Below are 12,834 nucleotides of genomic sequence, written 5' to 3' on the forward strand. Positions count from 1 at the left end.
TATCCCCATAAATATATACCATATACTAATATAACAATCAACCCTATTCCATTTATCCCTCATCATCCTCCATTAACATACTTCCTCTTCAATATACTTGTTTAAAAATATTTTTTTGTACCTTTTTTAAACATGTTTATATTTGCACTTTGTTTTATTTCTGTCTCCAGTCTGTTCCATAAAGTCACCCCACAGCTCGATACGCACATGCTTTTCATATTTGTTCTAACCTTTGGTTTTTAAAAATGTAGGTCTCCCCCTTAGATTATATCCCCCCTCTCTCTCACTAAACATTCCTTGTATATTTTTTGGCAATAGATTATTTCTTGCTTTGTACATTATTTGTGCTGTTCTGAATTTGACCAGATCCATAAATTTCAACATGTGTGATTTTATGAATAGTGAGTTTGTGTGATCTCTGTATCCTGTTTTGTTTATTGTCCTTATTGCTCTTTTCTGTATTGTACATATCGGCTGCAGAGTGGTTTCGTAGGTGTTTCCCCAGACTTCGACACAATAAGTCAGATATGGCAAAAATATGACCAGGATCTTGGCCTCTTCTGGAGATCCCTTCAGCTTGATGAAAATATTGCAGTTTTGTGTCCAAGTGTTCTGGATTTTCCCCTGTTTCCTTAGGAGTCTCGCCTTTTTTGCAATGTCTGGATTTTTTTGGTTAGGTGCTCATTTAAAAAAACATCTGAGCCTTTCAGTTTCTTCCCTTGTTTTAACAGTTGCATCTTATGCTTTCTGTTGGCAAATCTCATTATTACCGTCGGTTTGCCTGTGTTGCTTCTCCGTGGGAGAGGGTGACATGCTTCAATGTTAGTGCTTTTTACCTCAATCCCCTTGGAGTGCAGGAATGCTAACACCTGTTGCTCCACAGAGTTAGCATCCTCCTCGTTCAGTTCCTCTCCATCTCTTCTCGCCACTGCTCCAGCATATGAGCGGGGTTGAATTTGCAGTCCGGTCACAATGATGTCATTTATCCGGGTGTACTGCTCCAGCTCCTCCACTCGGTTCTCGAGAATGGCGATCCTCTTTTCCTTCTCCGTGTTCTGCAGCCTCAGAGCTTTGACCTCTTCTACCAGGTCCAGGATGGTCTTCTGCTGCATCCTGACAGCAGAGATTTCTTCACCCAGAAAGTCGAGGGATTTTTTAATATCGTCTATCTCCTCGACCGTAGGAGCTTTCTTCGGGGGCATTGCGTTGGTTGTTGTTACGCGGCCCGTTCCCGCGCTACCTCTCGGCCTGCTCCCGCGCAACCTCTCGGCCCGCTTTCGCGCAGCCTCGCTCTCGCGCAACCTCTCGGTCCGCTCTCGCGCAGCCTCGCTCTCGCGCAACCTCTCGGTCCGCTCTCGCGCAGCCTCGCTCTCGCGCAACCTCTCGGTCCGCTCTCGCGCAGCCTCGCTCCCGTGCAGCCTCGCTCTCACGCAACCTCTCGGTCCGCTCTCGCGCAGCCTCGTAAGAGTAAAACACAGAAAATATTGCCAAAATCCCAAACCTTTGAAGAGAGGAAAATACAGGCATGATAAAATAAATGCCAAGGGGATGGTATAATCCCTTTGTCACCATCTTTCCTTCACTTTTGCTCTCTCTAGGTCTGTAATGGACTTTTTCATACATGGCCTGACAACCATTTCAAGTCCGACTAATGTCCTCAGTAGCTTCGGGGAAGTACAGTATCAGTGATTAAGGCAAAGAATGTACCACCAAACCAACATACATTAAGAGTAGACACTGTACAGTGCACATCTACCGCAAACTAGGATTGCACTGTAATATAAATCCAGGAGAATTTTTGCTCTTATTTATAGTGGCTGAGACTGCTCGAGGCAAAGCTGCCATTATACACATGATTGTTCAAACACTTAGATAAAAATGGAGAACATTTTTAAACAATACAGTTCTCTATTTATTGCAGTCTTTCTGAAAAGGCAAATCAAGGAATTGAAGAGCGAGAGAGAGAGAGAGAGACAGGCAAATGTATCATATAAACTAACACATGTATAACCTTTAATAATGTAGTGACCTTGGTCAGAAACACTCCAATTTTACTAGTATGCCTCAGCAATGTGCCCAGCATTCTACATTACATATAGAACACAATCTTCTCACTTTCAATAAATATGCATAGTAATTTATAACCATAAACAATTTAAATCACAGTGCTGTCAGTACTCATACTAAAATATCTGCTAAAACTAATACACTCTTTGGAATAATTCTGCACATTGATTTTGTTTGCTTTCTTCTGCACACTGTTTCGCTCTGTCACACAGCTTTTCAACTCACTTGTAACATTCATAATTCATCACACAGCACCTTGCTAATGCCATTTTAAACCCACTTATTATTTCAACTTTTCACTAGATACAGGAGAAACCATGCATCACAGGTAATTAGCTAAAGCACCGGGACTGCATGAACAAACTGCATGAATTATTTTATAAGGGGAAAAAAATGTAGTGAGGATTGCTGTTATCAGAAAATAATCAATGATGGAGAGGTGAGGTAGGAGTTAAACTAGGTTTACACTGTATGACATTCTAGATAATTTTGCTGTTGCAGACACAATCATACATCACAAAGGATAATCTTTGGTCATGAGTGGTGATCAGTGGTCTTAGAATGTATAATGTGATGTGCTCCATGCCGCTGCAACCAAAGATAGCGGATGAAAAATTACTGGCAGCTTCAGAATATAACGTTTAGAATTTTAGAGTGCTTGCTGCTACAGCACTCACCTAAAATCATCCATACATCATGAGGATGGTATAGGATTACACAAAGCTCATGGGACAGCAATAAACATGGTAGTGGTAATGGTAAAATGTACACAAAAAATATTGGATTTAAAAGACGATCAAGTTGTTGAAATGTGGCAGCAGACACAATATCAATAATGCCTCATCACACATCATGACAGGACAAAAAGGGACACGACATGAGAAGAAAAGATGAATTCCAGCTTCAAGGTGTGTAGCTAGCTAATAAGCATGTAAACACTCTGTTCATAGAGCGTATTTACGATGACAATGCAAAGCTATTTTATGCTTTGCTGAAGAAATATGAACTTGTGCTGTGTCACTGTGCACCCAGTATAACATAAGTGTCAGGATTAGGGATCGGCCGATATGTTTTTTTCAGGGCCGATACCGATAATTATGGAATTGGGATGCCGATAACCGATATGTGCAACCGATAAATGTAAACATTATAATTCACATGAAATTAAACATAGCACACACTGACACAGACCTTCATATCCATGAAATGTATGTTTAATTGTAAAATTGAACATGAAATTTTGTGCAGGGAGATGCCAGCAGCATTTGTACAATAAAGTCAAGCATTAGTTAGAATAAAATGAGAAATGAAATAATAAAATAAATATTCACCAATAAAAAAATAAATCACTCCCTACTATATTACAGCTCACCATTTTCAGTGGAAAATAAATGAAAATACACTCTGGATTCTGGATAGAGAAAGTGAGAAAGGAGTGTTAAAAGCTCTGGTTAAAAGGAGCGGCTGCTCCTTTAAGAGTATATCGCTTTCCGAATCAGAAGCGCTAGCGAGGGGAATCACTTGCGTGAGAATTATAAATACTAGTGGAGTACATTACAGCGCAATGTGAAGTAGCATAAGAACATTTAAGTCAAGAGTTTAATTGATGTATTTTGTTCATTAGCGTTTATCCAAGCAAGTGTGCATCCACGACACAATTCATTACTGAGCCCACAACAAGCGTCCTGACAAACTCCCTACAGTATTACATAGCTGACTAGCACCATATCACACCTGGCTTGTTTAAATGTTCAAATAGTGCTTTATAAAGTTACCTAACATATACAAGTGCAATGCGCTTTTTGAGCACGAGTCACGTCATGAAGTTTACTCATCACCATAACAAATAGCCAGTAGGCTTGCGCTAGCCTACAGAACACAAACACTATGTTTTATTTCATCTTCCCTTGACCACCTCTCTGTATGGCTGTCATTCTACTGTTCGAGTAGAACTACTGACACATTCACAACGTTTCCAGACGGGGATTTAAAAATGACTGCAGCCTACGCTATGCTGGGGACTGCTTACTATGGACAACATTACATGTAGTTTCGGCGAGACTAGTTGGTTGTAGGCTAATTCAAGTGCTTCCTTCCGTAAGCTAAGTTTGCCTGGCTACACAGATGCAAATGGACAATTTTAACGAGGAGTAGATGAAGAATGTACACATATAATGATGTTGTGCTTTTGCAACTTGTGTGTTTGTGACTTATTGCGGCAAAAGCAGCGTGTCCTTACCTTGAAGTGGGAGCTGCTTCTGCCCGAATGCCCATACGGCCGCCTTGAAACAGTTCACAGCGTTTAGCTACGCGTGTTGATTGGCTGTATCCCTTGTGCCGCTTCTGCCCAAGTGCCTGTACGGCCGCCTTGAAACAGTTCACAGCGTTTAGCTACGTGTGTCGATTGGCTATATCTCTTGTGCCAAACAAATCAGATGTTGTGGTGGGCGGGACTGTGTTCTTGAACTCAGAGAGGCGAGTGCAGGAAAGGACGTGCAGTGACAGTCACATTAGGAACGAAATGGCTGCAAAAAGGCATGTTATCGGCATATCGGTGGAAATTATGGCTGATACCGATAACCCTAAAAATGCAGAATATCGGCCCGATATATCGGCCAGGCCGATTATTGGTCGACCCCTAGTCAGGATGCAGGCACTTACGCATGGATGCGCAGGGGAGAGTGGGGAACACAGACTGGCAAACAAATCCAAAACGCTAGACGAAATCGAAGTCAAGGGACAGGCAGGGGTCAATCGATCGGTAGAGAGAGTAATAAGGGCTAGGCTAAAGAGTAATGAGAACGAGACAATAATGAGGATTGAGAACACAATAAGGCAGGCAGAACAACAAGGCTTGGTATGACAGGTAAGACACTAAATGATACTTTGCATCGAGTGAGTGTGGGAGAGATGTTTATATAGCATGGGCTGATTAACCAGGAAATGAGTGACAGGTGTAATTAATAGACAGGCGATAGAGGGCGCTGTGGTTCTTGGGTGTTGTAGTTCAGATCAGCCATGTTTGTAGTCTAACTGGAAGTGGTGCTCTATCGTGTTACTGACAGAACACCCCCCCGAGGAGCTCCCTCCAGGAGCTACAGTCTTCTTAGGATGCCCCCTCCTTCTGGGTGCGGGCTTGTCAGGGTGTTGGTTGTGAAATTCTTGAGTAAGGACAGGGTCTAGGATATCCTTAGCTTCCACCCAGCTTCATTCCTCTGGTCCATAGCCCTCCCAATCTACCAGGTACTCTAGCTGAACTCTTCTACGTCTAGAGTCTAGGATCCAATTTACCTGGTAGATGGGTTCTCCTTCTGGGCCAGGAGATTGGTGGTCAGGGGTGGGCATGTTCTCAGACAGGGGACCCTGGATGGAGGGTTTGAGGCAGGAAACGTGGAAGGTAGGTGACAGATGACTGAGGTGGGAGTTCAAGTATATAGGAAACCTTGTTGATGCGCTGGAGCACCTTGTATGGTCCGATGTAGTGTGCCTGTAATTTTCGGCATGTGTTAGGTTCCCCAAGGTCCCTGGTGGATACCTATACCTGATCGCCAGGAAAGTACTTGGGGTTGTTGCTCCGGTGCTTATCGGCATATTCCTTGTACTTGGCATTAACTGACGTGATGTGTGTTGGTGAACTTCCTCCCAAATTGACTGGCTATGGGTAAACAGCCTGTACCCATGCTGGAGAGTCATCCCAAGGAAACGGGAGGTTGGTAGCCAAGCATACACTGGAAGGGTGCAAGTTGTGTGGCTGAGTGCTTGAGAGTTTTGTGCATATTTGGCCCATGGGATAAATCGGGCCCAATCCCCTTGCTTTTGCATGCAGAAGATTGAGGAAACATCCTATTTCTTGGTTGGCTCTCTCTACCTGGCCATTTGACTGGGGATGATATCCTGAAGTGGGGCTTGCTGAGACCCCTAGCTGCTCCATGAAGCTGACCCACAAACGAGAGATGAATTGAGGGCCATGGTCACCGACTATGTCTTCTGGGATGCCGAAGTATCGGAACATGTGCTGGAACAATAATTTGGCAGTCTGAAATGCTGTGGGTAGGCCAGATAATGGGATGAGTCTCGGCGCCTTAGAAAAGCAGTCAATGATGACCAAAACTGTGGAGTTGCCTTGAGATGGCAGCAGGTCAGTGATGAATTTGATTGCGAGGTGGGATCGTGGTCTCTGAGGCACAGGAAAAGGGCATAGTGAGGAGTTCAAGGGACCTTGGCTTGAGCGCACTCAGTGCGTGGGGAGATGAAATGAATTCTCAGTCAGCATGTTCTCCCACCAGTACTTGCTTTGCAGGAGTCAGTGGGTGCAATGACTGCTGGGATAACCAGTGGCAGAAGAAGGTGTGCACCCATGTAATGAGTCTGCTCCTGAGATAATTAGAGACATACAGGCGGCCCAGTGGGCAGTTGACCAGAGGATTCTGTGGTTGTGAGTCTCTTATCTCCTTGTCGAGGTCCCAAGGTATCACCTGGACAAAGCATTCAGGTGTCAGGATGGGATGAGGTTCCTGGTCATGAAGAGATAGGCAGAAGATGCATGACAGAGCATCAGCCTTGGTGTTTTTGGTGCCAGGATGATAGGATATTGTTAAATTGAAACAGGTGAAGAATAGTGCCCATTAGGCTTGGCATCAGGGTTGTCCCGATCCGATATTAGGATCGGATCGGCCGCCGATATCAGCAAAAAATGCGCATCGGGATCGGATCGGCAGGCGCGGAAAAATTCCGATCCAGACTCCCGATCCATTTTTAAAAAAAAGTCCGCTCCGGGTTTCCCAGCGCACCGATTTAGATAATCCATTCCAGTTTTTTGCTCTGGTTTCCCCAAAATCCGGTCCGCATTTTCCAGCACACCTTCAGCACCAGCATTAGCGTCTTACAATTTACCTCAGTGGCATCTTCTACATTATCACGGCGATGTAAATTTAGCAGTAGTTTCACGGTAAAGATGTCAGCTGTGTGGGATCATTTTACCCTAAAGGACGACAAAGACGAAGAGGTGGAGTGCAACATATGCCACAATAAAGTCAGGCGTGGTGGTAAAGCTGTAAGAAGTTTTAATACAACCAACTTAATAAAGCATTTAGCAAAATACCACCATTTGAACACGAAGAGTATCTTAAAAAAACTGCAGACAAAAAGAAAGGTCCTACACAACTAACACTAGCAGATTGGGGAGTAGAAGGCATTTTTGTTTTTAAATAGTTTACAGTGTTATTTGCACTGATTTTTAAAGCCTTGGTTTACACTTGTTCAAGAGAAGAGTACTGATGCTGAGTTAATAGACTATATTATAGATACAGATAAGGTTGTTTATGTGCTTTGCTTTTTTGATACAGTTTACAGTCTTATTTGCACTTTTTACTGACCACTGATGCCATTTCTGTTTTTTTTATTTATAATGCTGTCTATTTTGTGTTTATCCCTGAATAAACAGGTCAGTTTCTTGTTATCAACCATTGTGTATTATTCAAACTCACCTAATTCAGCTGGCTAGCTGTTCTCAAGAGTACTAAAACCCTTTTCAACACGAGTCTGACAACTAGGTAAGGAAGGTAAATAACTTTGAACTTTAATACATGCTCGGATAGGCCGGTATCGTATCGGCCAGTATCGGTATCGGATCGGAAGTGAAAAAAAATATCGGTATCGGATCGGAAGTGCAAAAACCTGGATCGGGACATCTCTACTTGGCATGGGTTCAGTCTCTCTGCCTTCTTGAGATACTCGAGGTTTTTATGATCAGTGAAAATGACAAAGGGGTGTGTGGCCCCCTCCCAACCAGTGCCTCCATTCCTCTAAGGCGAGCTTGATGGCCAGTAGCTCTCGGTTCCTGATGTCATAGTTTCTCTCTGCTGGAATAAGCTTTTTTGGAGAAGAATGCTACTGGGTGGAGCTTGGGCCTTTTGCCAAAGTGCTGGGAGAGAACCCCTCCTACACCAATCTCGGAGGTGCCCACTTCAACCGTGAAAGGTCGGGTCGGGCCCGGATGCTGAAGGATAGGGGCTGTGGTGAAAGCTGTTTTGAGCCTGTCGAAGGCCTCTTCAGCTGTGGGGTTCCAGTGGAGGCGTTTGGGTCCCTTTTTCAGGAGGGAGGTCAGGGTGCTGAACCCACTAATGAAACAATAAAAGTTTGTGAAGCTTAGGAAATGTTAGAGCTCATGCACCAAGGTGGGTACAGGCCAGGATATGACTGCAGTTACCTTGGAGGGGTCCATGCTGACTCCCTCAGCACTGATGTACCCCACAAAGGAGATCTTATGCACATGAAAGTCACACTTCTCAGCCTTAACATAGAGATGATTCTTAGACAGGCATTTGAGTACTAATCAAACATGGTTATGATGACTCATCAGAGGAGTAGATCAGGATGTCCTCAATATGAGCTATGACATACCTCCCCAACATGTCTCGCAGCATGTCGTTAATGAGGCACTGGAACACACTTGGCGCCAAAGAGAGGCCATGGTACTCAAAATGGCCAGAACTAGTACTGAAGGCGGTCTTCCACTTGTCACCCTCGTGGATGTGGACCAGGTCTACGTAGGTCAAGCTTGGAGAAGATTGTGGCGCTGCGGAGCTGTTCCAATGCAGAGAGCACAAGTGGAAGTGGATACGGGTATTTCACTGATATCTGATTGAGTCCTCGAAAGTCTATGCATGGACAAAGTCTGTCCCCTCTCTTTTCCATGAAAAAGAATCCCACTGACGCTGGTAAAGTGGACGGGTGTATGTACCCCTGCTTGAGGGCCTTCTGTATTTACTCCTCCATAGCAGCTTGTTTGTTCTGGGACAGAGGGTAAATGCGGCTGTGTGGGGGAGAAGTAACAGGGAGGAGGTTGATGGTACCTCCTGCCTGGTACCACCATCATATGGACGATGTGGGGGTAGGCCACATGCTTTGCCCTTGCTGAAGACCTCCCCTAGGTCCAGGTAGCACATGGGGATCCCTTCCAGGGAGTCAGGGTGAGAACTCTATGGAAGTGGAGGAAAGATTTAACTGAGGATGTCAGAGGCAGTCCTGAAAACATGTCGGGGACCACTGGAGAATCCCCTTGTTCTGCCAGGAGATGAGTGAGTCATGAAGCTGTAGCCACGGATAGCCCAGCATGATGATGTAATGCTTGGTAACTGTGATGAGGAGTTACATTTGTCCAGAGTGAAGAGCTCTTCCATGACAATATGACAGGTAAGACCCTGAACAATACTTTGCATTGAGTGTGGGAGAGGAGTTTATATAGCGTGGGCTGATTAACCAGGAAATGAGTGACAGGTGTAATTAATAGACTGGCGATAGAGGGCACTGTGGTTCTTGGGTGTTGTAGTTCAGATCGGCCATGTTTGTAGTCTGACTGGAAGTGACACGCTCTATCGCATTAACGACACATAGTAGCTATCTTCAGCATTTAATCTGATGTCTAGAACACATTATCAGACAGTCTGTTATAGAATTCTATTGGGATCATCTGATCCAGTGTGACAAGTAATAATTGTATTCAATGATTTATCTGAACTGTTATTTTTCTGTCGGAGAATGATTGTACAGCATACATCTTTAAAAAACACAAAAACGAAAAAAAAACCAGAATTCGGTGCATAATTTTCTTTGGGTTTTCTGAAATCAACAAAGTGTCAAAAAATTTACATACAGCACACCTAATATTTGGGTAAAATGTCTCTTCGCAAGATTCACTTTGACCAAACCTTTTTTGTTTACCATGAGCAAGCTTCTGGCAGAATTCTGGTTGGATATTTCAAGACTCTTCATGGTAGAATTGGTAGACTTCAATTAATTTTTTTATTTTAATTTTTTTTTCTTGGCATGGATTCGACTTATAAGCACAGTCCATATATTTTCAATAGGGTTGAAGTCAGGGCTTGTTTTAAGCTTAATGTTAGCCTGCTTTATCCTCCACAACCAGCTCTGATACATGTTTGGGTTCATTGTCCTGTTGTTACTCCCAGTCATGTTCAAGTTTCCAATGGTTTGAGATTATGCTGAAGAATTCTAAAGTAGTCCTCCTTCTTCATTATGCCATCCACTTTGCGCAATGAACCAGTTCCACTGGCAGTAAAACAGCCCAAGAACATGATGCTGCTACCACCACCACCAGCAGCAGCTGGTACAGTGTTCCTCTGTACATTGTAGTCATTGTGGCCAAACAACTCAATCTTTGTCTCATGTGACCATACAGCTTTCCTCCAGAAGGCTTTTTCTTTGTCCATGTGGTCAGTTGCAAACTTTAGTTAAGCTTGAAGGTGTCAATTTTGGAGCAGGGGTTATTTCTTGGATAGCAGCCTCTTAGTCCATGGTGATCTGAACTATAGACAGTGATCCATCAGCTTCCAGTTCATGGCAGGGCTGTGCCATGGTGGTTCCTGGGTTGTTCCTGACCATCCAAACCAATTTCCTTTCAGCTGAGGGTGACAGTTTGGGTTTTCTTGAAGCAAAGTGGCTTGGCAAAGTGACTACACCTCACAGTAACTTGGATACAATTGTTTGAACTGATCTTGGGACCAGCAGTTGTTTAGAAATGGCTCTAAGAGACATTCCTGAGTTATGCACATCTGTGATCCTCTTTCTCAGATCTGCACTGAGTTCCTTGGACTTTCCCATTTTACTGTGTGTTGGTCAATCTAATGAGTGCTGTAAACAAACCCTTTTTATGAAGGCACAGAGAAGCTACCAGCTGTAGTCAGTCATGATCACTAACAGGAAGTTAAGAGGCCTTGGCCTTGGCAAGATAAGAGACATTTTGGAAGTCTTAGCACCTCTGAATTAATAATCTAAGTGAGTGGATGTAAATTTGACACTGCATGTATACTTTTGACCCTGTGTTGATTTCAGAAAACCCAAAGAAAAGTGTGCACCAAATTCTAGTTGTTGTTGCTTTTTAAGATGTATGCTGTACAATCATTCTGCCACAGTCAAAGAACAGTTCAGAGAAATCATTGAAAGCCCAAATATTTCCATAACATTCATATCCAAGATGGCATTCATGTCACTGTATGTAAACTTCTGACCACACAACTGTATATACATTCCGGATATAAATTTTAAACACATGAATTTATAAATTTGTTTCTCTAAACATTTTATATTTTAGCATATAAGGGCACTTATTCCAAATCATACAACAAAAAGGAAAGAGGTAACCTCTCTAATTTATAGCTCAAATATTCCCAAACATTTCATCCAAGAAGTCATTTTTCAAGATTGAATGGGACCCAAGGAGAGAAGGTGGATGCTATCCTGGTATAATATCGACTTTGGCCATGGACTTGGAAGAGGTCATAGCAGTGTCACTGCTTATAAAGGAGGACTGTGAGCTTTTCTCTCTGGAATACACCCACCTCAATTAACCAGTCACCACCTAACAAACAAGCAGGACTTAGGCTAGTTTCTTATCATTTCTGTTTAATTGCTTATCTTCTTTACAGTCTTATCAGAAACTCTGCACACTGCACGAGTTTATTAATCAAGAAAAAGATTAATTAAGAGTGTGGGGAAAAAATAAGAGCTAGGGATCCTCAACCCTGACTTGGTACTTGGGCTGGCTAATTAGTGAAGTTTTTTTGTACCAAAATTGCTTCACTAAGCTGCATTTATCAGAGGAAAAAAAAAGTTCTGTTGTGAGACTGTGTTGCAAATAGGGAAAAAAAAGAGAATTAAAAAATAATCTCTTTTCAATGGACCTGCATTACATCACCTGACATTATATCAGACATCAGAAAGGCAGACTACCACCTGGGATTCCTAACAAATGTTGGGTTTTATTTGGGTTTAACACTTCCCTGACATAACATCACCTCAATATTTTACCAGCAGAGTCAGTTCCATCAGCTCCATCTCCAAAGCAAACCTGCTCAAGGGTAGCTCTTGTGGTTTTAAAGCCACCTGACTCACTAATAGAACTAAAGATTTTGAACATACAATTCCTGTTGGACTATTCCACAATAATGCACAAATATGATCACCAGCACAGAAGGGAATTTAGTATTCAAGTGATTTCCATTCTTGACATAGTATATTTCTCATTCAGATTTTTTTTTTTTCTTCTGTCCACTGTGAATGTATCAGATAACAATGCTGGTTAGATGTCATCTTCCAAAGGCATAGTGAATTATGTGCATTTCACATTTTGTGAAGACAATTTATTTTCAGTTGACTTGCTCCAGGCCAGAGAAATCTCCTGTTTAGTTTGTAAGCAAATCCTACAACAATGTCACGACCTTCAAAGACATATTACCAGTGCATATCCAAGTGATATAAATTCCCTACCAATTAGTATTGCAGTATTGACTATACAGAGTGAAATTGATATTAAATGAATTAATGGCAATGAAAATAGTATGTTTTGTTCAATAAAGCCATCATTAACAAATAAATCAACAGAATATACAAAAAAAAAACCTGCAAAGGGATACTGGAAAGTCCTCAATAATTAACAATATTACCTGTGCATGCTCATCACTGATTGTATGTTTGTACAAGTCTGAGTACTCGTGAAATGTGTGGAATCTTGAGAAAGCCATTCACAAAGTCTAATTTTAACATTTTCTTCTATATATAGTTCTGAAAATGTTTTCTTCAATGGCATGCATTTAAAATCACAAGGTAGATTTACAGTAGAAGTCTGCTTCTACTTCTACAAAAGTTAGAATGGAGAAAATTGCATTTAATTATTCCATTCTAATTCCAGTGAAAAACACCCCTACTACCTCTACATTTATAATCTGATCTATTTATGAAAGACAACAT

The 12,834-nt window shown here is 42.4% G+C and overlaps 1 protein-coding gene across 1 annotated transcript in view; it reads right to left on the minus strand.

Moving 5' to 3' along the window:
- The window catches only part of il1rapl1b (interleukin 1 receptor accessory protein-like 1b), a 1,244,729-nt gene that overhangs the window by 449,084 nt on the left and 782,811 nt on the right, over nt 1-12,834 (minus strand). The window lies entirely within an intron of this gene.

Source organism: Neoarius graeffei, chromosome 27, assembly GCF_027579695.1.
Source record: "Neoarius graeffei isolate fNeoGra1 chromosome 27, fNeoGra1.pri, whole genome shotgun sequence".
NCBI classification, from domain to species: Eukaryota; Metazoa; Chordata; class Actinopteri; order Siluriformes; family Ariidae; genus Neoarius; species Neoarius graeffei.